This window comes from Vipera berus, assembly GCF_964194415.1.
Source record: "Vipera berus genome assembly, chromosome: 4".
Taxonomy (NCBI): Eukaryota; Metazoa; Chordata; class Lepidosauria; order Squamata; family Viperidae; genus Vipera; species Vipera berus.
In genome coordinates, this window is record NC_138206.1 from 30,510,545 (window position 1) to 30,537,437 (window position 26,893).

The 26,893-nt window shown below is 36.1% G+C and overlaps 1 long non-coding RNA gene across 1 annotated transcript in view; it reads left to right on the top strand.

The window, feature by feature from the left end:
- The first annotated feature begins 23,986 nt into the window (after positions 1–23,986).
- The window catches only part of LOC308667140, a 178,702-nt gene continuing 175,795 nt past the window's right edge, over positions 23,987–26,893 (top strand). The window contains exon 1 of the long non-coding RNA XR_014026239.1: positions 23,987–24,123. This is a non-coding gene — a long non-coding RNA (uncharacterized lncRNA). The remainder of the gene's footprint in view (positions 24,124–26,893) is intronic.

Sequence of the window (26,893 nt, forward strand, 5' to 3'; positions counted from 1 at the left end):
AACATGGTGCAGCTGTTTGGGATAGGGCTTGATCTTGTTTTTGCATAATAACTGAACAAAAATGATAATTTGTTTTTAAAATAATAACATGAAGAATCTGGACTCTTACTGAAAAAGCAAGCAAAATTTTGCAAATTATTGAACAATGTAGCATTGACTCTTGAAAGTAGTGATTAATAAATGTGTTGTCTTCTTGTATTTAAAAAAAACCTCATCCACTCTTACATACTAAGAACAGTTCCATAAAATCTGTTTAAAGTTTAACATGTTTGTTAATAATTTTAAAGTAAGATGAGAATACAGCCGTTCTATCATTGATAGTTCAGCTTTATTTTTAACCAGATTGTGTTTGTTTCTGTGGAACAAACAAAAATGAAGAACAAGTTGGAGGTCCTGGCTTTAATTGGTCTAATTGCTACCTTGTATTTTTTTTCTTAGATGGAGTTATGTGAAATAAACTAATATTCAAATTTTTTGAGCATTGTGCCCTTTAGAACAGATGGTTTAACAGAATTATACAGGGCAAATTGTAATGTAACAATTAATTTGGAAGTCAACAATTATTTCCTTACAGAAATCAAAACACCTTGCTTTATATTTTTACAAACGTGTGATAGACCATGTGACATCTCATAAACTAAAGAACTTTTTGACTGTCATAGAGCAGAATTATTGTTGGGTTGTGGTGGTTGTTACTGTTAGTTACAAAAACAATTGTTAGTAGTTAGAAATGATACGTACAAGAACAGTTTTCTCATGTTGACCTCTTCAAACTTTTAGCTTAAAATAGGCTCATCCTGCTGATTACAAATTTAGGAATCCATGATAAGTGGATTTAAAGCTGTAGCTTTATATGATAGCTCTTTGTAATGATTATTGCAATAAAGCTTTCTTTAGATTTCAGAATATGTTGTTTCCTTTTTTAAATTCTTGGAAATGACATGTCATACACATGCTACTAGAGCATAATAAAGCTGATATTGGGTTCATCTGACTTTGTCAAACCAATACTAAGAATAATCTGTTGTATTATATTAACTTTCCTAGAATACAGTTACTGGACTGGGAATGTCATTCAGGATCTTACCTAGGCTAAGTTTCTATATGTTTGCCACTCACCTTAGGAAACTTCATTTTAAAAAAGTAAGAAATAAACCTCTAGATATTTTTTCCCCAAATTTGGCCAGTTATCTCTTTACAAGTGAAATAATGCAGCAAATACAACATGCCTGAATTCCTTCAGGCTATTTTCATAGAAAATGTACCTTAATCTTCACTGTGAATAAAATAAAATAAAATAAAATAAAATAAAATAAAATAAAATAAAATAAAATAAAATAAAATAAAATAATAAAATAAAATAAAATAAAATAAAATAAAATAATAATAAAATAATAATAAAATAATAAAATAAAATAAAATAAAATAATAAATAAATTTGATTTATCAAGGGGAGATATGAAAATCTGATATTTTTAGTCACCAGTCATAAATCAATAAAATAAGTTTATATTTACATATATTTGAACAATATTTGATCATTAAAGATGAAGGTAAGTTTTAGAAAAGGCTTATTTCCTAAACAGATATACTCATAAATAAATAAATAAATTTGCATTGAACAACATTTTCTGTTACATCCTTGTTTACCTTTTGCAAGGTTTGATGTGGCAGCAGTGTTTAGAATGGAGTATTGAAGGCTAACTGCCCACTGCAGGAGTTTAATCCTGACCAGTTCAGCCTTCTGAGGTTGGTAAAATGAGGATCCAGATTGTTTGGGGGGGGCATTATGTTGAGTTTGTATACAGCTTAGAGAGGGTTGTAAAGCACTGTGTAGTAGAATATAAGTGTGTGCTATTGCTAAGGCTTGATTGTGAGAATATTATTTAATGTAGTTCACCCAGATGCCCTATATGAGGGAGATGGGCAGTTAAGAATACACACACACACACACATTGATATATGTAATATATCTAGTTAATTGTTAATATTACTGGCATATTTGCACAAATAGGTTCAACACTAGAACACATTCTGGTTGTAAATATTCACTGGATCCTTTTGTGAAGGGCAAAGAGACTAATCAATTTTTTTTCCTGCAATCCAGTTGATGAGCCATAAAATGAAACTATTAACAAAATAAAGCTTCTTCTGCCAATTCTGTTTAATACACACACACACACACACACACTCACTATTTTGGTGACTCATCACTATACATTAATATCAGTATGTCCCTATTATTAGTAGAAATTTTATTTGCATGTATATTAGTATTTCTTTTAAGATAAAATTATATATTTCTTTTCTACAAATTTAAAAGGCAGTGTAGGAGGATATGAATCTTTGTATATGAAAGAGAATTTGAATATGAAAAAGAGAACAGGAGAATGTGCCCCACACTGCAAGTTTTGTCCAACTCATAGTTGCTAATGTTCCTGCCCTAATCCTGCCCATTACTTTTGGATGCAATAACTTTACTAAGATTGTCTTTGAAGTTGCTGAAGAAACAGCACTGGTACTATACAGTTTAGCCCTTCTTTCTTGCTGAAGATGCCTTCTTCAAATACCAGGGGCCATAATCACAATCCCATGAAGGATTTTGTTGTTCAACTCTTTTATTTATTGCTTTTGAAACTTGTCCCCACCTGACTCTTTGATTGGCACTATATTTGATAGCTATTTTCAGAATGAGCTTGTCAGACACTTTCTTGTTCTGATATTGTCAGAATGATACCTTCTTTGCCTGCACTTCATAAAATAAAATATGCCAGGCAATTTGGAGACATACCTCTGTGAAGATCTGACCTGGAAAGTTAACACAACCCAGGTGGCTAGAAAGGCCCAACAGAGGCTTCACTTTCTTAGGATCTTGCGGAAGAACAGGGTAGAACAACAGCTAATGACCCTCTTTTACCGGTCTACCATAGAGAGTGTCCTCTCGTATGGTATTGTGGTTTGGTATGCTGGTCTGACAGCCGCGGACAGGAAAGTATTACAGAGGGTAGTGAGCACAGCACAAGACATTGTGGGCTGTTCCCTGACACCACTAGATGACATCGCCAGGGCTCGTTGCCTTGGAAGAGTGAGGAAGATTCTCAGGGATGACTCACACCCTGGACGGTATCTCTTTACTACCATCCGGTAGGAGATACAGGAATATAGCCAGTCGTACCAACAGGCTGAAAAATAGCTTTTATCCGTGGGCTGTTAGGCTTTTAAATGGGACATAATCTTATGCAGAATTGACTTGGGAGGCCGGTGTGTGGTGTAGTTGGTTCACATGGTGTGGTAGGATGGAGGGTTTGTTGTCACTGTGTGTTGGGGGGAGAGAGCACGGGGGGAGGCTCAGTTAATCTCAATGTACACATGTTGTACTTTGACAATAAAGGTTTTATTATTTTTTATTTATTTATTTAAAATACATTTATTCAAGGTTGTCAGGTAATGTTGGGGGGTATCTCCCTTCTTACAGAAGTTTTTTAGTTTAAATCTAGGCAATCATTATCAATAAAATGAAATACATTAGTTTATTTCAATAGTTCATCCTCTGTCAGCATGATCATTTTCCTCCTATGCAATCCTACATTGGTGGCCTTTTATCATCTTCCAAATTAATATTCCTGCTGCAAAAGCATCATCATATAATGCACATCCATCAATTTACCTAGCTTTTCTTTACTTCCCACAACCACATAAAAACACTAAACAGTATAATGAATGAATAACAATATTAGGCACTAATTATACAGCTATGCAGACTTTTTTTGGCACAAAAGTAAACATGTATTAGAAAATATATATTTTAATAAGAACTGCATCTCCATTTCTTTGTGTAAATTTATTAGAAACATAGCTATTTTTCCACTATTCATTAGGTCCCTTCTAGTTTTTTTTAAAAAATGTTATTGTCATGGTTTCGACAGATGAAACTCTTCAAAAGAACTTCAAGGCATTGTTTACCTTAAAGAATCTTTTATTCAAGAAACAAAGTATCGGCACTACATAGTTAAAGCCAAAAACTGAATTCCCCTCCCTTGAGCACAAAGTAACAAAGCACAATTCCCTCCTCCAATTAACAGTTGTAAATCACATTCCCCAATTAGCTTGAAATGTGGGCTTTCTCTCCAGCTCTCCAGCCCACCAAATATTTCTCAACTCTGGGCGCAATAACCTTGGATTCCCATGGCTAAGTTATTGTTATGACTAACTGGACTCTCATCCACATTCCCCCTCCCAGGATCAACTAACTCTAAAAGCAAAAGAGTAAAATGGCTGCATTTCCATTTGTTGTCAAAGCAAGAACATCCAATGTTAGCAGTGTTGAGATCCGCCCCCCCCTTACAAAAAGGACAAATCCTGTAATACAAACAAAAGCACAGGCTAGGGGTTGCCTCTTGGCTAATTAGGGTATTTGTTACAGAATCCATTAATGAGTCTGTCAGCTTTTACATCACTAGATTTGACCCAGGTGGCCTCACACAATGGATATCCCTTCCATTGCACTAAATACTGCAATTTCCCTTTAAAAATTCTTGAATCAATAATACATTTTACTTCATAGTGAGTCTGTCCTGCCACTATGAGAGGTCCAGGTGCCTTCTTAGGGGGAGGTAGGTGGAATCCCAAAAAGGTTTTAACAGGCTACAATGGAAAACGGTGAATTTTCCCTAAGAGCCTGGGAAGTTTTAATTCTATCGTGACTGGGTTAATGATCTTTACAATGGGGAAGGGTCCTAAGTACTTCGGTTGTAACCTCTTACTAGATAACTTGAGCCATAAATATTTGGTCGACAGATAAACCTTTTCTCCAACTTGAAATGTCCTTTGAGGACCCCTTTTCCTATCTGCCTGGTTTTTGTATGTCTCGGAAGCCTTTTTCAAAGCAGTTTTCGTGGTTTTCCAGACTTTCTCTCACCCCATCACCCAGTGATTAAAAGTGGAAAGCGGAGGGTCCTTGGGGATATTCGGGTATTGGGCTGAATTTCTTCCCTGTGGCCATTTTAAAAGGCGGGAAGCTGGTGCTGCTATAAACAGAGTTATTGTAAGCCACCTCTGCGAAAGAGAGGAGGTTAGTCCAGTTCATTTGTTGATAATCCACATAGCATCAGAGATATTGCTCCATCATTGAGTTTGCAGATTCGGCCACCTCATTGGTAGACAGGTGAAAGGCAGATGATAGTCCTTGAGATGAGCCAATTAGTTTGAGAAAACTCTTCCAAAACTTAGCTGTAAACTGCACCCCCCCATCACAGATTATTCGCTTTGTTGCACTATGCAGTCTTTAGATGTGTTTCAGGAACATCTTGGTTAGTCGTTGGGCAGACAGGAGTCCTTTGCAGGTAATAAGGTGACCCTGCTTTGAAAACAGATCTATCTCTGTCCAGATGACTGTATTTCTCCTACTTTCAGGTAGATCTACTATAAAATCCATAGCAATTTCTTCCCATGGTTGGGAAGGGTCCGCCACTGGTTGCAACAACTCAGGGGGCTTCCCCAGGATTCTTTTCATGGGGGCACATACAGCACAACTCTGGACATAGTTTTCCACGTCCCATTTCAATCCTGGCCACCAGAATTGCCGGTGGATGAGGTGTAGGGTTTTCAAATATCCAAAGTGCCCAGTCTGTTTTACGTCATGGCCGTGCTGGAGAGTGTTAAAGCGGAGCGTCTCTGGCAAGTATAGCTTTCCCCCCTTGTAAGCCAAACCACCCCTGCATGTCAGGGAGGTTTGATTGTCCTTGAACCATTGGTCGGTGAGGAGCTCTTGCTTTATTTTCTTGGGGTTTGGGGGCTCTAGAAAGTGGGAATCTGTGCGGCGTGAGTTGAGAGGCAGTTTGTGGATTGGAGATAATTGCCTCATTAACCTCTTCACACTGGCTTTTGCATTGGGGCAATCTGGATAAAGCATCAGCTAAGATGTTTTTTCCTCCTGGTATGTACTTTAGGGTGAAATTAAAACGATTAAAGTACTACGCCCATTGTACTTGTTTCGGGGACAATTTGTGGGGAGTTTTCAGTGCTTCTAGGTTTTTGTGATCAGTCCATACCTCAAAAGGCACCCTGCTCCCTTCTAGATAGTGTCTCCAGTTTAATAGAGCCCAGCCCTTCGCAAAGGCCTCCTTTTCCCACACAGCCCACCTCCTCTTGCACTCAATGAATTTTTTTGAGGTGTAGGCTCAGGGTTTTAGGGTCCCACTCTGGTTCTTTTGCAGTAGCACAGCTCCGACGCCACGTCACTGGCATCAGCTTGAATTACAAAGGGCTTCCCTGGGCATGGATGCTCTAAGACCGGTTCAACCGCAAATAGTTGAACAAATAGTTTTAAGTTCTCGAAAGCGGTCTGGCAGCTCATAGTCCATGCTAGTGGTTGGCTCGGATGCGGCTTCCCTCCCTCTACCTGTTTTTAGTAATTCCATAAGAGGTAAAGTAATTTTGGCAAAGGAGGGGATGAATTGACGGTAGAAGTTGCTGAATCCTAGGAAGCTCTGGAGCTGTTTGCAAGTCTTTGGGGGCTGCCACTCAATCACAGCTTTCACTTTGGTCGGGTCCATTTCAATGCCCTTGCTGGAAATTCTGTAGCCAAGATAATCTAGTCTGGTCTGGTGAAATTCACACTTTGATTGTTTGATATAAAGTTTGGCATTCAAAAGCTTCTTTAACACTTCTCTCACTAGTTTTATGTGGTCAGTCATATTCGTGCTGTATATCAGGATGTCATCAAGATACACCAGAACCCCTTTGTATAAATGGTCATGTAGGACCTGATTAATCAGTTGCATGAAGACAGCTGGAGTCCCCTGTAGTTCAAACAGCATGACTTTGAATTGATAGCTCCCAATGGGACAGTTAAAAGCAGTCTTCCAGTCATCTCCCTCCTATATCCTCACCCGGTAATATGCCTCTTTCAAGTCCAACTTAGTGAAGGTACTCCCCTTTGCCAGGTGGCTTAGTAAGTCCTTCAGGAGGGGGAGCGGGTATTTATTTTTCACACTCACCACATTCAGACCTTTATAATCCATGCAGAGGTGAAGCCACCCCTCTTTTTTTTCTTTAAATAACACTGGGGCTCCCACTGCAGACTTGGCCCATTTGATAAATCCCCTCGCTAGGTTTTTGTCCACATATTGCTGCATCTCCTCCATCTCAAGGAGGCACATAGTGTACATTTTTGGTCATGGGAGTATGGCTCTCGGTAACAGATCGATAGAGAAATCATTGGGTCAGTGGGGAGGCAGGGTGTTGCATTCTTTCTCAGTACATGCCTCCCCTAGGTCCTGGTATTTACTGGGGATGAGTGGTTTGCCTGGTTGAGACAAGGCAGCTATGTGTGCTAGCTCATTGGGTGGGCTAGGTTCTCCTGTAACATCCATAGAATTAAGGGGGGACTTGGGTCCTATAGGTAACCTCACAGTCCTTATTCCCTTCTCCCACCAGATAAATGGCTTCCATTTATCCAACCAGGCTAGCCCTAAGATCACAGCCTCAGTCATTTTCGAAGCCACCATGAAACAAATAAACTTCCAGTGCTCACCTATTTCTAAGCGTAGGGGTTCAGTCACTTGCATGACTAAAGTTCCTCCCATTAAGGAGCCATCAGCTTGCTCAAACCTCACAGGTTTGGAGAGCAGCCTTGCTCATATGCTCATTTTCAGGACAAGTGACAAGCTAATAATGCACCAGGAGCATCCAGAGTCGACTAGTACTTTTAAATCTACCTGTGTCCCCATCTTAGGGATTATGAGTCTGGCAGGTAGTGAGAAAGGGGGGACGTGTTGACTCACCATCGGTTGGTTCTCTCCTTCATCACTGCTGTTGTAGGAGGGTAGAGTGGAAGTAGATCCGGCTTGGGTCTCGGCACACTGCTGCACAGGGGACGTGACTTGGGCAACAGGTTCCTGCGCGATCCAGTTGGATTTCTCTTTTGTCAGCTGCTGGGCTGGTTTCTTTCTCACTGGTGATCCCGGTCTATTCTGCTGCTGAGGGTAAAGGACTGGGCAACTTGCTGCTTGATGTCCCTATTGTCCACAACTGAAACACTTGATCGGTGGGCCCACAGGTAGCCTGGGATTTTCAGTAGCTGCAGCGGTTGGAGGCTTTCGGTGGGGGTGGGGGTGGCTGTTGTTTGACTCAGCTTCTTATGGGGTTGGCTTCTTATAGCGGGCAAGCTGAATGTCTAGTCTTACTGCTGCCTGGTACCATTCTTGCAGCTGATCAGGGACTGCTCGATAGATACAGGCCTGAGAGATGTGGTCGTCTAGTCCCTCCTTGAAGTGATGGGCTAGGGATTGCTTGGGCCACCTCTCTATTCGGCAAGCTATCTTGCGAAACTCTCGTATGTATTCCAGTGCAGGCCTCCCAGCTTGTTTTATTTTGTGGACTTGTTCATCCGTTTTGAGGGCAATGGATGGGTCCTTGAATCTTGCTCTCAGTCCTATGAGGAACAGATGGGGGTCCTCCAACTTGGATGCTTGCTTGTTATATAAACTGTTCAGCCACTTGGATGCTTCCCTTTCCAAGCTGGGAAATTAAAGATATTTCATTTTAAAATTGTCTCACTTCCTGATATCTAATGGCTGTTTTAGAAAATCATCTTTATTTTTAAGAAAGTTGTTGGGACTATTTAGACATAAATTTTGTCAATTCAGCTGGCCTGCAGTACTTTTAAACTCCAATTTTATAAAATTCCAATATTGCTTCAGATATTGATAGTCAAGTGAGATATTCTATGCAGAATGATAGTTTGGATTAATGAAGTTTTCAGTATTACCAAAACCAGGGGTGTCAAACCCGATCGTATTGTGGGCCATATCGGACCGTATCGGGATTTGTTTTGCCCTTGTGGGGCCAGGGTGGGCATGGCCTGTGTGGGCCAGATGCAGCTCATGGGCCATCTGTTTGACATGCCTGACCAAAACATTCTGAATAGCTCCATTTCTTGTAATAATAGATTATGTACTTTCCTATTAAATTGCTTTTAGAAAATACTGATTATTCATGATATGTAGGCTAAACCTTAGGTTTAAAAATATACATAATCCTTGTTCAGCTTTTATTTTTTAGAAACAAAGTGACTGTAAAAATATAAAATATACAGTTGCAATAATCTATCATGCCATGAATTCCTTTAATATATTTCTTTTAAAAATAGTTGAGAAAACTATCTCAGAATATCTTACCTGACTGGTTCCCGATTTCTATAAACTCATATTCAATATGGCACCTTTAGCAAGTTTCATTAGCATCATGTTTAATAACAAAAGGCAATACTGTCTTTTCTATGGTAGTGCCTGATCTTGATTCCAATATCAAGTTAAAGCTACTCTACTCTGTGATATAGTGCATCACAAGTTGATAACATTTTGAGACATACCGTATCTCATTTTACCAAACTCTTTTAGATTTTTCATTGTTTATTAGTGTTTTTTATATTGCTGGATTTTATTTTTATTTTTATTGCATATGAACACTTATAAGCTGCCTATAGCTTAAAAATGAGAATGGCTGGCATGTAACTTCTGAATAAATAAATATGGGTCAATTCGCTTATGAAGAGTAAGGTAGATTATTGATTAGCACACACAAATTTAGAATTTCTGAAAACTTAGACAATGCTCTGTTTAGTTAACACTAAAGTTTATTTTGGACTCAGCATATTTGACCCCAAATATCCTAAGAGTTGTGTAGAACTGGCCAAGTCTATTAAATTAGTCCAGTGATCCCCATAATAATGATGAATGTCTTTCATAACTCTCTTCATAATTAATACAGGCTTCATTGTGGCCACTACTATTCTCATATTGATCATCTCAGCCATTTAAATTGGGACTGGTAAAGCTGTCTCTGTTTACTCTGCTGAGCAGACATTTATTTTATTTGGATAGCTCTCATCATTTGTAAATCATGTTGGGGATATTGACTGTCATGGAAACTACAGGTATTTCAGTGCTTTTGTGATGCAAGAGCTGGAGCCTTTTTAGCATTTGAGGTTAATGCTTTGCTCTAGGGGGGTTTTTTTGTATGAAGACCTATAAGAGCTTTATGAACGCTAATTAGTCAAGCTTTTCAGAGGAGCATTAGCAGCCTTGTTTTTACTCATAGCTAAGGTTGCGTTCCCCCCCCCCATGTCTCTGAAATATGTTGAATGCTGCAAAAGCTAGGCTTGTTCATTTACAAACACATGCTAATTGTACCACATGCACATTTTTCTACAATATATGCACAGTTTAATTGTATGTCAAGACAGTTTATTTTTGTGTGGGTGTACATGTTCACCTCTTACATCTTAGTTTTGACTAAACTTTACATTCCATCAAATACATTGGAGATGTTACAGTAGAAACTTGCTCATTTTACAGTACGTGACAGTTGTGTAAGCACTGTTACCGTTTCTTACTAACAGTGCTGAATCAAAAATAAGTTGGGATTAAATTATATTTTGTTTGTAGTGGGGTTTTTTGTTTATATATAATCATGTTATAGTTTTAGCACTGGATTATTCCATTCTTCCTCCTATGCTATATGTAGAGCTATGTCTTAAGAGAGTCATCAATAAATTACTGAAATATCTGCCTGTGTCTTATATGGAGTTGATGAATTTAGTGATTGTGATCAGTATAAAATAGTTCTGTGGAACTGCAGAAAAGATTGCCACAAGTATCCTTTAAAAGTCAAGTCACCAGAACTATTTATTTGTACATTTCTATACAATGCAAGAGCAAGAAGCCAGCTTACATACAAAATTGATTACAGGACAAATAAGGTTTGAGTTGTATATGTTAACGGTATATACTATTTCAGCCCTAGAGAGAAATAGTGAATTTTTGAATGTTCATTCTATCCTTTGTTTTTTTCAATAAGAGACTGATATTTGAACCTCAATGTGTTATCTAAATTAATTCAATATAGCAACAGAATGTGTCATTCGGAAAAAATACATTAATCATTTTGTTGATTGGAAAATATTTTTAAAAAATATTTTAACATTTATTTTAAATGGCAATAATTAAAAAACAGTTAACTAATTACTAAACTGCAGTTTATAAATCCATTTTAGAAATGTTTTGGGAGAGAGTTTGTGTTGACAATGGGATTATTACCTTGATCAGTCAATTAATCATTGTCATTAAAACTTTTGAAAGGACAGAAACAGAATATAAAGTGTCCCAAATGTATGAGTGACAGTATATTCAACTTTTGTTGTTGTTACATTTTCTGTTTGAATAACATAAATTGGCTGCCTAAATCCATTTTAATATATTTTATAGGTTAAATGTTCAGTTTTATCAACAATTAAAGAACTTTACTAAAATAAACATGGATAATTTATAATAAAATTAAGACCTGGAATTTCCTTTGGTCATATCAAGAGTCCCAATTCTTTTTAAAAATGTTGGATGTTTTTCTTACTTTTTAAAATAAGATTAAGACCTCCAAAAATGATTTAAAGATATTAATGAGCTGTTAATAATGTTCAAAATGAAATTAATTTATGTCTTGATGAAATGTGTTAAATCATATCTATTTTCTAAATCCAAATTAAGTATTCACAAAAGGATTCTGTTTCTTCGTAAAGGTGACTTCTTGATATTCCTAATTCAGTTTACTGGTTTCTGTTCTCTAAGCCTGTATGTCAGAAGTTTTTATACTGATGTCCCATTCTTAAAATATATTCCTCTTGCATACATTTTTAAGTCTTTAGAAAGACCAGAATGTTGCATATACATTTTATTTCTCTTGTTTAATTCTCATTTTGCCTTAACTAGACATTCCATTTGGATATTCTAGATTTGCATTATACTTTTACGCTTTTGTTGTCCCCTGCTGTTAGAAATCAAATATACTGTCCTCTTTTTATTTGTTGGGGATAAAAACCCCAATTTTAATCTGTTCATACAGGTATCTAATTTGAATCAGACTGGCAAACTGCAGGGCTCTTGTGCTTGTTTAATTGGTATCTTTCTCATCACATTTGAATGAACTTGCACACGCACTGCAGGATACCACTAGAGACAACTGAATAGTTAAGGCTGTCACTCTGGAAACGGGATGGTGAGATGCAGCCAAGCTAAAGAAAAGCTGGGATCAGATAGATTTTTTTTAAAGTGTTCCCCCCCTTTATAATTCTTGGAAACTACTTGTCATGACTGATTCCATACATGGTATGTGGCATTGATAATTTTATAGACAGCCAGTTTTATGTCTAGGTATTGTGCAAATTGTATATGTCTGCCAACAAGTATATAAAACTTTTATGTGGCAGGACTTCAGACTGACTTTGTCTTTTTTACGAAGATTGACAGGAACACACACTTACTGGGACAATCTCTGAAAACTTCTGCCAAAATTGGTAAATGGAAAGGATGCCAGTTATAGTTCATCATTATTTGAGGATTAGGAGTTCTCTGTCCCTGGTCTACCATATGACTGCAACTTTATGGACACTTATAACTAGCAGGTTGCATTGAAACTCATTCCTAGCTGCTGCATTGCACAAGGCTGCTTGTTTAGCCTACTTCCAAGACTACGTAGATCTTCTCAACCTCTCAGATGCTAAGAGATAAATTTGGTAGCAAGAAGGATTTTTTCTCTCTGTGGAGGCTCTTCATATAATTTAATACCCTAAAAAATTAGGTAAAATTGCTCTTTTCCCAAAATATTAGCATAGCCTGTTCTGATCTCCATTATTGGAGTTTGGATAAACTTCAGATTTTGTATTTTGCTGACAGCAAATATTTGCTAACAGCCAAAATGCTCCACTTTCAGATGTTTCATAATCACAGCAGATTGGTTAAACTGCGTACCAAATTTTAACTTTCCTTTAATGCCGTAACTCCCTGAGATGTCTTAACTATTTGGTATTTGTTTTTGTCAGAACTATTTTATGTGAAACTCTGTAGGTTCCCAGTTGTCATTTATTTCTAGTAACAGGCATGTTTTTGTTTATGTATGCCACAATTGCAGTATATTACTCCTTGTGAATTATTGTGCACCTTACAATGTTATACTATTTGCACCCAATTTTCAACTTTTCCCTTCTGGGGAAGATTGTGATTATCTGGACCATTTTCAGTCACGATTCAGCCCTGATATGGAACTGAAACGGCATTGATTGCGCTTATGGATGGTGCATCCATCTTTGTTCTTGACCTCTTGGTAGTTTTAGATACCATTAATCATGGTATTTTGGATCACCTTTAGAAACGGGGAGTGGATAGTACTGCATTGTGCTGGCTCTTCCTTTCTCTGTGGCTGGTTCCAGTTGGTATTTATTGGGAAGGAAAAATCGAGCCCACAGTCCGTACTTTTTGGGATCCCACAGGATTCTGTTCTCTTTCCTATTTAATATCTACATAAAGGCTCTGGGTGATGTTATCCAATGACATACAGTTTTAAATTGCCATCCTTGACTGCCTAAATGATGCAGTAGCAGATCTGTTTCTGTCTGGAGGAGTTTGGATTGGGACAATAGGCTTTAAGTCAAACCTATCAAGTTTGAGTTGCTTTAGGCCCCCTTGTTGTGGAGATTATACATCTTAAGTTCTGGACGGGGCTGTACTTTTCCAAACATAGTCAATGCACAATCTGGGAGTCATCTTAAATTCACAAGTCCGGTTTGGTGTGACCAGAGAAGCCTTTTTACAACTTAGCATTGTGCATTAGTTGTGTCCTTTTCTGGTTTATGAGACCCTGCTCATAGTCAGTCATATTTTAGTTACATCCCAAATGTAATTACATGCGTCTGCACTGAGAAAAAAAAATCTACATGTATTTGCCTTTGAAAAAGCATCAACTACAACTGGTATAAAATGTGGCAGTTCAGTTGTGTGTGCTTTTTGATTAGTTTATGTTAAACCTCTGCTCTTCAAACTATTGATTGTTAGTTTGCTTCTAGATTTAATTCAGGGTCCTGGTTGTAACCTATAAAGCCATTTATGGCATGGGATCCATGATGTTTGAGGAACCACCTCTTCTTGATTATGTCAATCTGCCCTATTGGGTCTGGCAGAACAGGAACATTCTCGGTTGCAGCTGCTAAGTATAACCCTCTGGCGGGGCCCAAAAGAAGAACCTTTTCCATAATGGTGCTTTCCAATTGAGACATTGTCACTGGAAGATCAAATTGTCCCTAGTCCTGTTGGCATTTTAAAAAGGTTTTTCAAAGTTAATTTTGTTACTGGGCTTGAGGGTCAAGAGTCCTTATGAACCAGTTTCCAGTAGATCTTATATAAAAACTGTATTGCAAGGTGCAAAACACAGATCTTTTCAGTTGTGGCTGTGATACCTCAGGACATTACCTACAAGAAAGCATGTTTTCTTTATCCATCCAACAGCAGGTTAAGTTCTTCCTTTTATTAGAAGGCAATTCTCAGAATGGCTTACATAAAATCAGGTAGTCCTCAACTTACAACACTGTCCCAGGTTCATGTGACTGTCTTTTGTGACCTGACAAGCAAAGTCAATGGGAAGCCAGATTCATTTAACAACATGTTACTAACTTAACAACTGCAGTGATTCACTTAATAATTATGGGAAGAAAAATCATGAAATGGGGCAAAATACCCTTAACAAATGTCTTGTGTAGCAACAGAAATTTGGCTCAATTTAGCTCGTAAGTTGAGGACTGCCTGGACAACAAATTATCAGTAGAAAACTACAAGGGTTTGATAAGATAAAATCAATAATTAAAATTAACCTCTGAAATGTATATAAAACAATTCAAATAAAGTTGGTATATATTTATATTAAAACAAATAAAATTTAGTATCAGCTACATCTCTTTGAAGAGTTTCAAAGACACTGCCCCATTTCTAATTGTCATCTGCTTTACATTCATTGGTGGGAAAAGGACAAGTAGGGTTCAGATGAGTTACGGCCTTTTTTCTCATGAAAAGTCATCATGTTAATAAAGCATTAAAATTTTTATCAAAATAGCATCTATACATAGTAAATAAAGCTGCTTAAAAACATGTTATCAAGCAAAGCAGATTGCATTAAGCTGGATTTGAAAATAACTGAAGGCCTCTATGGCAGAATTTATACTGTATTGTGAAGTTTCACAAAGTAACATTCAAATCTCTCTTGAAGTTTAATTGTTTCAAGACAATGCAAACTAACTCTTTGCATTGTGTCCTGAAACTATAGAATCAATATGGCAAGGAAACAAGCTTACTTCACTACCACTTGGCTCTTTCTACCTTTCGGGACTAGCTTTAACATTTCAGAATCAGGAAAGTGATTTTAGAATTTTTATTTAGACTACCATTTTCTATGAAGTTGGTGAAATTCTTTTTGGATGTTGAGTCCCTAATACATTTTTTTCTCTTCCGTCAGCTAGTCATTTTAATTTTATGCATAATTTTATTTTATATTTATTTATTTTGTCTTGTATTTTATAGGTTGGTATTAAAACATCATACAAAAAGCTTGCATGTAAATAAAATTTCACAGTAAGTTAGGCCCAAATAGTTTTATTTTAAATTATATCCAATTTATTTATTTATTTATTTATTTATTTATTTATTTATTTATTTATTTATTTATTTATTTATTTATTTATTGGATTTATATACCGCCCCTCTGCCGAAGGACTCGGGGTGGTGTACAGGGCAATTAAAACACAATATACAGCACATAATATACAAAAATTAAAATAAAGTAAACCAAGTAGCCCTAAGCAATAAAACAAATTCTAAAATTTAAAATATGGAATTTAAAATCTAAAACCCCAATCCCTCAGTCCAGACCGGCAAGTTCAAATAGCCAAGTCTTCAGGTCGCAGCAAAAAGAGTGAAGGTCGGGAGCCATCCAGAGCTCAATAGGAAGCTGGTTCCAGAGGGCAGGCGCGCCCACAGAGAATGCTCTCCCCCTGGGGGCCGCCAGTCGACATTCCCTGACCGACGGCACCCTGAGGAGGCCCTCTCTATGGGAGTGCACAGGACGATGGGAAGTTAACACCGGCAAAAGGTACTCCCGTAAATAATTCCTATTTATATCCTGTCTTTATGCACATGGAAACCTAATATGGTATAATGCAGATTGGACGGTATGCAGACCATGAGAAGATATAAAATGCACCTTCACAGAAAATGTAGCAAAACCTTAGATTGATATTTGATGTAAGTATTTTATATAAGTTATTAAAAAAACATGCAGGTTGGGAAGACTTTCTCCTTACATTTTAATGGCATTTCATGCATTAGAAGTTTTGCAATTTTGGGATAAATATAACATCAATTTAACCTAAAGGGGAGTTGCAGACCTTAAGATTGCAGCACAGAGTCCAGAATAAATGGATTGTATGTTAGTAGCTATCATCCTACAGTATGTTTGTAACTTTTATAGTCATTTTAAGTTTTGGTAGTTCGTAAGGAAATGTTCAGATAGATGCACTAACAGCCTTATTGTTTTTCATGGTTTTTTTGTAAATGAATATCTAACATTAACCAAAACTATTTGGTTACACCAGTTTGTTGCCATGCTTAGGAATGTTGTTAACTTTGAAATTGTCTAAATTAGTGAACGTTATGAGAGTTGAATGAAAGGTTCATTATATTTTTATGTGAAAAAAACCTCCTAAGATACCTTTTCAATCTGCACTAAACTCCAAGGTGATTCTTTCTATTAACAATAATATTTTATACTTTGAGGTAGAGGTTTGGGGAGCATACTGAGCTAATTATCCTAGACTGTTTGGCTATTAAAATTACTAATATGTACTTGAGGAGCTGATAATTATTTAGTGCAAGCAAGCAAGTTAGATGCTATTTAAATGGTACACTCAAATTAAAAAACATCAGATTCAGAATGAAAGTTTTTGAATTCACTAAAATTTTCTATTCAGTGACATTAGAGAATTTTTCTATTTCTACAATACTTCAAAATGAATTATATTAACTTAGTAGTGTCTAAAATTATTTTTCTGTTAAATTCTGGTTAAAATTAAAGGAAAAAGTTGTATTTTAAACATTAAAATCATTAAAAACAATTAAAATGTACATATATCAAGAAAAAAACTTATAGCTTATGTTAGATGCATGAGAAATGTTCTGCCATATTTAGTTATATGAGAGGCAGGATTGCAACCATCCAACAGTTCCTAAAGATATCAATACACAATGCATACACACACACACACACACACCAAAAACACACAATTATTTGTATTTCATCTGAACCATTATTTAACGGTGATGCTAACTATGTCAGTTCCATAGCATGTATTGGCTACAAGTATGAGAAACAAGTATGGGCATGATTTAGTTAAAATTGTGAGAACTCTGGTGAAACATGTTGATTTGGAGTTGATTCACATATTAGACTCTAAATGCAAGAATGTATGGAATTTATTCCAGAGCTGTCTGTCTTGACCTTCCAAAGAACAGAATGAGGTGAGCAGTCCCCTGAATCATTTCCTTAGTTATTGCTGAAGAAAGAAGTTTCATTTCTCACTTTCTCTGGCCTGTGGTTTCTTTTCTAATTCATTAAGAGAAAGCTAAATGACTAAATGTTGCCTGGTGGCCCCAAGGGGGAGGTCCTTCTCTGTGGGCGTGCCGGAATTGTGGAACCGTTTGCCGGTTGAGCTCCGGATGGCGCCCGACCTTCGCTCCTTCCGGCGCGATCTGAAGACTTATTTGTTCGAACAAGCCGGCCTGGCCTGATGGGGGATGGGGTTTGGATTTTATTGTTGTTTAAATGTATTTTAATCTATTGTTAACTTGGGCATCTTGTTTAATTCTTTTTTAATTTTTGTATTTTGTATTTTTATATGTTTGCCCTGTTCACCGCCCTGAGTCCTTCGGGAGAAGGGCGGTATACAAATAAATTTATTTATTTATTTATTTATTTATTTATTTATTTATTTATTTATTTATTTATTTATTTATTCAGTTTTTAGCAATTCTTTGGGAGAACTAATGGGAAAATAGAAGAAAGAGCCAGTTTTTGTCTTACTTTACAAGCAAAAGATTATACTTAAGTAGCAGTCCAGAATATAAGTTAGTCAGTAGATTGGTTACATCAAGGCTAATGATATACTGTATACATATGCTTGGAACTTGTTTCTGATACTGTATATCAGGCATGTCAAACTCGCGACGTCACGTGACATTGCACAATGTATCGCGACTTTTTCCCCATTGCCGACAATGGGGTGGGCGCGGTTTCAGTATGATGCATCTGGCCCATGGGCCGGCAGTTTGACATGCCTGCTGTATATCTATCTGGCAGAGTGTTTATCTCTAAATATAGTTCAAATTACAGCAATGGGCAAATTCCTTCAGATAGATTTAGAATTGAGTTTTTTTTTTAAAAAACTTTTTTTCCCCAGAATCAGAAACTGGGATTTGCCTGTAATCAAGAACTGGCACTGCATATCGTAGACAAAAACACAAACAACCTCTCCATATCTGTCTATGAAGCTTTGCTGACTTCACATGTACTTTTACTTCCATCTGCAGAGAAATCCAGTGGGAGCCCTGAAAAACCAGCTGGATGACCTTGGGCCAGTCACCCATTCTGAGCCCAACTCAGCTCACAGGGTTATATATACTAGAAATAGCTGAATTTATTGTATAAAAAGACAAGCATGCATGTAAGATGAATTCCACAGGGGCAGTTTTCAAACTCTGTTGCTATACAGAAAGCAGCTAAGTGGGGATTTATATTATACCCTTTTAAAATCTCTGCCATAACTCTTTTATCAAGCATCAGCTCAAACTAGATCTTCATCCATCCAAGCATCTTGTTAAGTGTAACTGCTATATGCTCATGCTGTGGGTTTATTCCAACCTCAATTTTGTTTTAGAGCATGTGATGGGACTTGTCCTAACATTGCTCTGATAATCACCACCAGATTATTTACTAGAAAACAGTGATTACAGGATTTGCCAGGAGATGTAGAATAAGCAAATGGCAAATAACAAAGGGTAATAATATCAGGGGAAAGCTCTAACTTCCTGTACATAGTTTTTTATGCCTCAGGCAAGAGAAAAGCTCAGATTGAATCCACAGTGCTGGTAGTGCAAAAAAGTGATGACTTTTTTTAAATCAATGGTTCCATTGTATAAACTTATTTGTGATTGTGTCTTTGGCATCACTCCTTTTGGGAGTTCATTTGGCCCATATTCCACTTACATTTTTCTGTAGCAGTTCAGTCAACAATTTTGAGATGTGTTCCAGATGATGATGATGATGATGATAACAACAATAACGATGATGATGATGATGGTGGTGGTGGAAGGGACCTTTGAGGTCTTCTAGTCCAACCCCTGCTCAGGCAGGAAACCCTATACCATTTCAGATAAATGGTTGTCCAGTTGTCCATTTCTGGCTAAAACTCAAATTTTGCCCAGTACATTTAGTTGTCTTAACAATCGATGACAAGTATCAGTCTGACTAGAAAGAAGCCTCATTGAACAATTTGGCATCATATGGTTTTCATGTAGATATTTGTAACCATGAAGTACAGTCAAGCTAGAGGAATTCTAAACAAGTTATGGTCACAGACTTGCAAAATGATGTAAAGGTCTAATGACAATAGGTTTTGGAGACTGAATATTAGTGTGAAGCTAATTTTCTTAATACCTTATAGTTACCTAGATGCAATTAAGCTCTTGGGTTTTTTTATTTTATAAGAGTTAAAGTGCAATAGATTTAATAGTTTATTGTTGTTTGCATATGGTAGATTATGATTGTTTCTACTTTTATACCTTGTATTTAGCTCTGGGAAGTCGGGGAGGGGGGAGGGGGAGGGAGGGAGGTGTTGGGGAGGGTTGGGAAGAGGGGAGGGGGTTGGGAGGGGTTTTGTTTTGTTTTGTTAAAAATAAAATGTACTGTAAAACTTTTCAATTAAAAAAAAAGCTCTTGGTTTTTTATTGCACTGGCCTCCCAAAAAAGCTAATTTAATAAGATTCTATGTAAGACATGAACATGACCATATAGATCATAGGTAGTCAGAAGAACCATCCATGGCTTATTTTACTCTTATAGGGACAATCAGAGTAAATTAATTTTTGTCAAGTTTTCCTGGTCAAACAGATGATTATTATGTCGCCTTTTTGCTCTAGGCATTATATATAGTGAAGGCAAAGTCTGTAAAGTAATAAGCAAAATGCAACAAGAGGTAACAGAAGGCACCTGGTAATATTACTGTAAAATTTGAGAATTCAGTTATAGGTTGTATAGTTACTATTCAAGTATTATCTTTGCTTTTAGTATGCCTTACACTTAATATTGTGGGATTTTTATTTTAATAATAAAGTTTCATTTTAATCCAGGCCATCTGGATTGAGATTGCACACTCTCTTACTTCTGACCACCCTGTTTATTTGGCTAGTTGCTATTATGGCTGTAAACAGAACAAAAATACCTTTTCCTTGTATTATTGCTCTATCAGACCTAGGAAAAAAGATATTTCCCAGTGCTCTTGGTGCTTGACTGTGCGCCAGAGGTGAGAGACTATTTTTTCCCCTTCCTTTCCATTGCCACAGCAGAATGGATGGCTGGGAGGGGGTTTGAAATCTTAAGACATACCGGTAACAATTTGCATTTCTAAGGCAGGAAACATGAAATTTTACTATGTCACTGGTAAGTTGCTCAAGTTCTTTAAAGTTGATGAAGTAGAAAATGTGTAAATCAATTACTTAAATTATTAAAACATAGCAAAGGAAGTAGGATTGCTGGTATGCATGTGTTTGCATATTATTGCAATGCCTAAGCAAATGGAATGTGTGGATGACCTTGGGGAATAAGGGGAAGATATGATGCCTAGGAAACAATGAGATGAGAGAGGCATGAGCTCCCAGTGGCTTAACAGTCAGAAAAAGAAACTTAGGACAGACCCACCATAATGGATCAAGCAGTTAAGGCAGATAATGGGAAGTTTATACTTTCAGACTTGCAATATTCTGTTTATGTAGTCTTACAATAAAGTAGAATTAGTTCATCTAGTTGAGTCTCCTATCTGGTTTACCTGGAAGGGTAGACAGCAGGTGGCAGCACCTGGTTGACCTTTTCAGAAACTAAAAAAAGATTAGGCTTGTTTGGTGTTTGAATGTGACATATCTGGGGAATATTAGGGTTGTAAACTAAACTGAGAATTTTTTTTAAAAAATCCCAGAAGTGCAACTTGAAGGTAAATTTACCTTTACCTATATTGCACTTGTTGGACTTCTGAGGAAGCAGTGGTGGATTAAAGATAAGTTTCGTGGGAGTGGAATCAATGGTCATGGTAATATAAGGAACCAATGATTAGATCAGATCCTCAGAACTTTTCTCCAGAAGAAGGAGGGTGCCAGGATTGGTCACAAGTGTGCTCCATACAACGCTGCACACAAAGAGATAATAAAATAGTGATAACTGGCAGGTTTGAGAACTCTGGGAGCTGAGAGAAAATAATTTAATCTTAGCCGTTGATCTTCCAACTGACACTGATTTCAGTCACTTCCGCTCTTAACTACTTTAGAAAATTGCTTATTATTTATCCCAAAGTTGCTGTTCGAAATGGCAACTAGAGTTTCTTGGTTTTCCCCTTGAAAACATTTCACTTCTCATCCAGGAAGGCTCTTCAGTTCATTAGCTTCTTCATGCTTATTATTTATTTTATGGATGTTAAGAACCTTCTGAAGGGCAGATTTTATTATACCAAGAAAATGTCCTTCTACTCTGGATGAAAGATGTTTTATGCAAGTTTAAGTATTAAAGAACTTTGCTTTTTGAAAAAAAAAACTTTGAAGTTGACCAGACAGCACAAAGGCTTACAATTAAAGACGAAAAGACCCATTGCTAAAAGGAACAGCGCTATTTGACTATAGAAGAAATTAATATTGTTTGAAATAATCTAATGAGAAATTGCTTAAAAGATTGCCTGATACTATAAAAATAGATTTAACAGACAATATAAAAGAACAGATTTTACTGGATAAAACAGACTAAGATCAATTTGAATGTGGATTTGAAAATGGATTTTAAAAAAGTCCTGGACTACAAGAGTGATATGGAAAAAGATGCCACAATGGATTTACATTTGAAAGTGGCTGATGTCTTAAAGAGAATGTACAAATAATATATAAGATAAATGATTTGGAAAGCCTTCTTATCTTGGATTAACAAATAGGATAAGTTATCTACTGAAATACTTTCTAAGAAGAGACAAAAGAAAATCAGAAGAAATCAACTTGTGGAACATTATTTGATGGGATTAAAGATCAAACTTTTTAAAAGTAAACAAGAAATATATTTGACTAGGGTTAAAATAAATGTCAGGTGGTTTCTGGTAGCTACTAATGGAATTTGACTAGGATTGAATGACAAGATTTTAAAGATCTGTTTATAAATGTTTTATTTCTTAGACAAAGTGGTAAGTTGGAATACAAATTGGATTTATTTGACTAAAGTTTATATATATATTACTATATATACTTTTTTCTATCTGTTTGTACTTTCCTTTTTCTATCTTCTACTTTTGTTTTTCTTAGTATTAAATTTTTATCTTTGTATTTGTAAACTTTAATAAATTTATTATTGTTGTTTTTTGAAAAACTACAGTGCACTTGTGAGAGGATGGGTTCTTTCCTACCTCAACAAGACAGTTTGGCAAACATATCATTAACTTTGCTGAAAAGTATCAAACTGCGTTCCTCAGTTTTAATGTTATCAATGTGAACTTTTTTCATAAGGCACATAAGCTAACTGTCTGATTTAGTAAGGAAGGAGGGGGAGGTTTGCCCTAAAACTATACTGTTTGCTTATATTCACTTATTTCTAAGATAGTTTGTTAATCATAGTCATAAAATAGTCTTCTTAGGACCATATCTACTTTCTGCTTGAACTTGTATATTGAACTTGTATTTGTTGTGATACTGAATTCAATCTTGGTTATTCTATGATGCATGCACGTTTCTTTGTAATATTAGACCAGCTTTTTTCTCAGTTGGAGTTATTTGGAATTCTAGGGTTCTGTAGAATTCTCTATGGGTTCTGTAATAGCTTGTGATTGGGAAATATATGCATTGATTTTTGCATTTGCACACCACATAATCCTAGTGCTTGCAATGGTGTTTATTTCTGTCCTTTTTATATTATATCCTGCACTACAAACTGTAATAAGTTTGCCCCTCTCTGGTTAGAAGTGGAGGCTGTGATTATATACGTTATTATATACAGTATTATCCACACATGCACACACATATAATATCTATCTATCTATCTATCTATCTATCTATCTATCTATCTATCTATCTATCTATCTATCTATCTATCTATCTATCTATCTATCTATCTATCATCTATCTGTCTAATTGGGTGGGAGGAAATGCTGGGGTAATGGCCTTTTTTAAATTTGCACTGCAGCATCTTTTAGAGCTTTCATCTCAAAACAAGATCAGTTTTCAATGCTTCACTATTGTCTTGGGAAATCTCTATCTTCAGTAGTAGCTTTCTTAAAAAAAAATCTCATGCCCAGCGTCTGTGAGCTTTGTGTAGTTTGCCTATCAAAAGAGATATGTTTACACCTTCCATGCATGTGTTAAAGCTATCAGGTTACAAAGCAGAGTGGCTAATGCAGTTCAGTCCTTCCTACTAATATGCACAAAAAATGCATCTATGGTAATTACATGGACTGCCTGGAACAATGCATTCCAACATCCTGTAACATAAATAAGGAAGGTGGGGCCAGCTGACATTAAACGATATGTTTGCCAGCAATCTTGATCTCCACTATATATATCCTTTCTGTTACAGTCTCAGTCTGGCAGCGCTGAACCTGTTGCTGCATTAGCCGAGTTGTATTTTGCTGGATAGGGGAAGGAGGCTTGTCTGCTGTCTGGTAGGAGGGCTTTGTCTCTCTCTCTTTCTCTCTCTCTCTCTCTCTCTCTCTCTCTGTCTTTTTTTCTCTCTGTCTCTCACACTCTCGCTTGCTCTTTCTCTCTCCCTCCCTCTCTCTCTCTCCCTCCCTCTCCCTCTCCCGTCTCTGTGGTTTGTAAGGTAGGTTGCAGTGTGTGTATATACACAACATCAAGAGCAGGAAAATGGACTCATTAGGGAGACAGGCAGTCATTACCATTCACACTGCACTTCCAGGGAGACAGCGACTATGAGGAGACAGACTGAGGACTGGGGAGCAAGGTAGGCCAGCCAACTTTTATAAAAAAATGAAAAGAAAGAAAAAGAGAGAGAAATTTCCTTCCTCCCCCACAACACCCCTTTCCTCTTGATACTCCTCTGTTAGCTCATCTCGTGTTGCTTTTTTGTTTATATTTTAGTGATGTAAGTTTGCGAGACCTGTTAGTGGGCTTAGATTTTGGAACATATATATAGGCCTGCTTCTTCATAAATGCGTGCCCCCTTCTCACTTATTCAGAGATGTGCTTTTTTTGTAATTCACTTTAATTACTTTTTATTTTAAATCAGTGAAGGAAACAAATATGTTTGTTTTTCCAACATTAGCTCCAAGTAAATCATTATCTTCCACTCCTTTAAAACAACCTTCTCCGTATGGTAGTGGGTTTCTGTCCCCCCCCCCGTTTTCTGTTTATGCAGTTCCATCTGTCTGTCCATATATCATATATTCCTTGTTTACTGTTGCATGTTTTTGGAGGGGTTGTTTTTGTTAGTATTTGTAAATTGAGTTTTACTGTAATGCCGGCAAGCAGAAATTACAGTGGCTGCTCTTTGTTTGGTGTATGTAAGTTTAAAGTCCACATTTACTATCTATAAAAACAAATTTCTACCTAGTATGTAGGCATTACTATTCTGAAAGCTTTTTAAAAATAAAATAAAATAAATATTTGGGGACTGAATGCACTATTGTACATGTACTTGTCTCAGATGACATTTTTAAAAATGCATTACTCTCAATCTGTTATATAGAAAAACAAGTCTTTAATTTTGCTTATTTATTATATTAAAGAAGAATGTGAGAATTCAAACTTTTAAAAAGAGAGCTGGGAACCTTGGTTTCTTCCTTTCCAGCCCCCTCCTTTATATACAGAACTCTTTCTCAGCTGATTCTCTCCCTTCTAGTCTTCACTCTGTATTTTGCTCTGTGTTACTGAAGGGAAGTGATACCTTTTACAGTGTCCCAGTATATCTTATACAATCTTTTAAATTCGGCTGATAACTTACATATTCTTCAGGCGCTGAAGATGGTTTATTTTTATTCTACCCAAAAAAGATGAAGTATGTATAGTGTAGCCTGTTGAATTTTTTTTGAGCAGCTTCATATGAACTTCCGCCCCCCCCCCTCCTTTTTTTAAGTCTGTTTAAACTGAACGATTTAATGGCCTTTTAAGCCTGAATTTGTGTCAGGGCTGCCACAGAATACATACAACTGCTACTCTACTGGTTCTTTAAAAACAACTAGAACAACTACAAGGGGGTTGTGTAAAAGATTTTGAAAAACTATGACTAATTACTATGCTTTGGAAAATAAATGTTAATCAGTAGGAGTTAAGTTTTTCTGTTCCTGTATTTTTAATTTGGCTGTGCTTATATTTAAATGCAGGGATAAACCCCTTATTTTTCAACAGTGATAATCCATTCAAAACAAAAAAATAAATAAAAAGAGACTGTTTTTATTTTTAATTGTATTAGGTCTTTCTTGATATCAGAGGCCTGAAAGCTAATTCAGCTTTATAATGAACTTTATTTCCATCACCATATACTTTTTTCAAAATAAATTATTGATGTTGTGTTCTTAAAAATAAAAGCTCTGCAAGGTTTCAGGAAAAATAAAGGATAAGCTGCTCACCTTCATTAAGGTTGCTACTTCTTCCAGGATAACAGGTAATATTTCTTGGAAAACAAAACTCCTTGCTTTGATATAAGCTACTTTGAGGGAGTTTTTGCTGTCTTACTCCATTTAGATGTTTTAGGGCTGATATTATTGGTACAATTCTGTAGCATCTGCCATCCCCATAATATATTACTTGATATGGTAATACAACAAGAATATATAATCTTATCCTTCCTATACTTTAAGAACAAATCAACAGTTGCCTACAAATATTCTTCAGTTGAAGTATACTCAACACTCATTTAGTGTTGTTGAAGTTAGACCACTTGGTAAGTTTTAGCAGTGATTGGGAGCCGTTTATCCCAAAAGCAAAATGTAATATAACCGATATTGGTATATCTACCATTTGGGATTAGCTTTTTTACTTGTAGGGATTCACATGTTTATTTTTTTTATTGCTATAGGTAGTAAATGCCAAATAAACTACCTTCTACACTCCATTAAAAAGTAAAATATATTATTGTAATGCAAGCCTGAGATGAGGAATATATTTCATTACAGAAAGTGAGGTATTTGAAAATTTTTAATATTTTCTTACATTTTTTTTTAAAAAAATATGACATTATAAAAAGTGAATTTGCCAATAAAATACTGACCCTTTCATTCAAAATATTCTTCAAAAATTTATAATCAGAGGATTGGATTGTGAAGAACTTGCAGAATTGACTAAATTGTTAATTAGGGAGGGAAGAGGTGCTTCTATAAAAGATTAGAAATCCTTTATGATCTTTCTGCTGAAAATGGATTAAAATGAATAGAGGATTTCCAGATTGGCCAATTAATAAGGATATTAGTATGGGGAAAAGAGAACCATGTTATGTAATTTATAAGGAAAATGGTTTCAAGTATGCCTATACTTGTTGTAAAGAAGATTGGACATTGCTTTTTCAAATATTTTTTTCTTTCCCTTCGCTTTTAATTGTTTTTAAGTTTTTAATGTATTTTAATTTATTTTTTCCTATATTCTATGTTTATCTTTTAATTTTGTAAAAGACTTCTCTACAGTTTCATTTATATGTATCTTTATTGACAGATACGTTGAGTTTTATAATTTACACAAAGAAATAAAGAATGTTTTGTTATGAGCAGTATAGCAGTAAT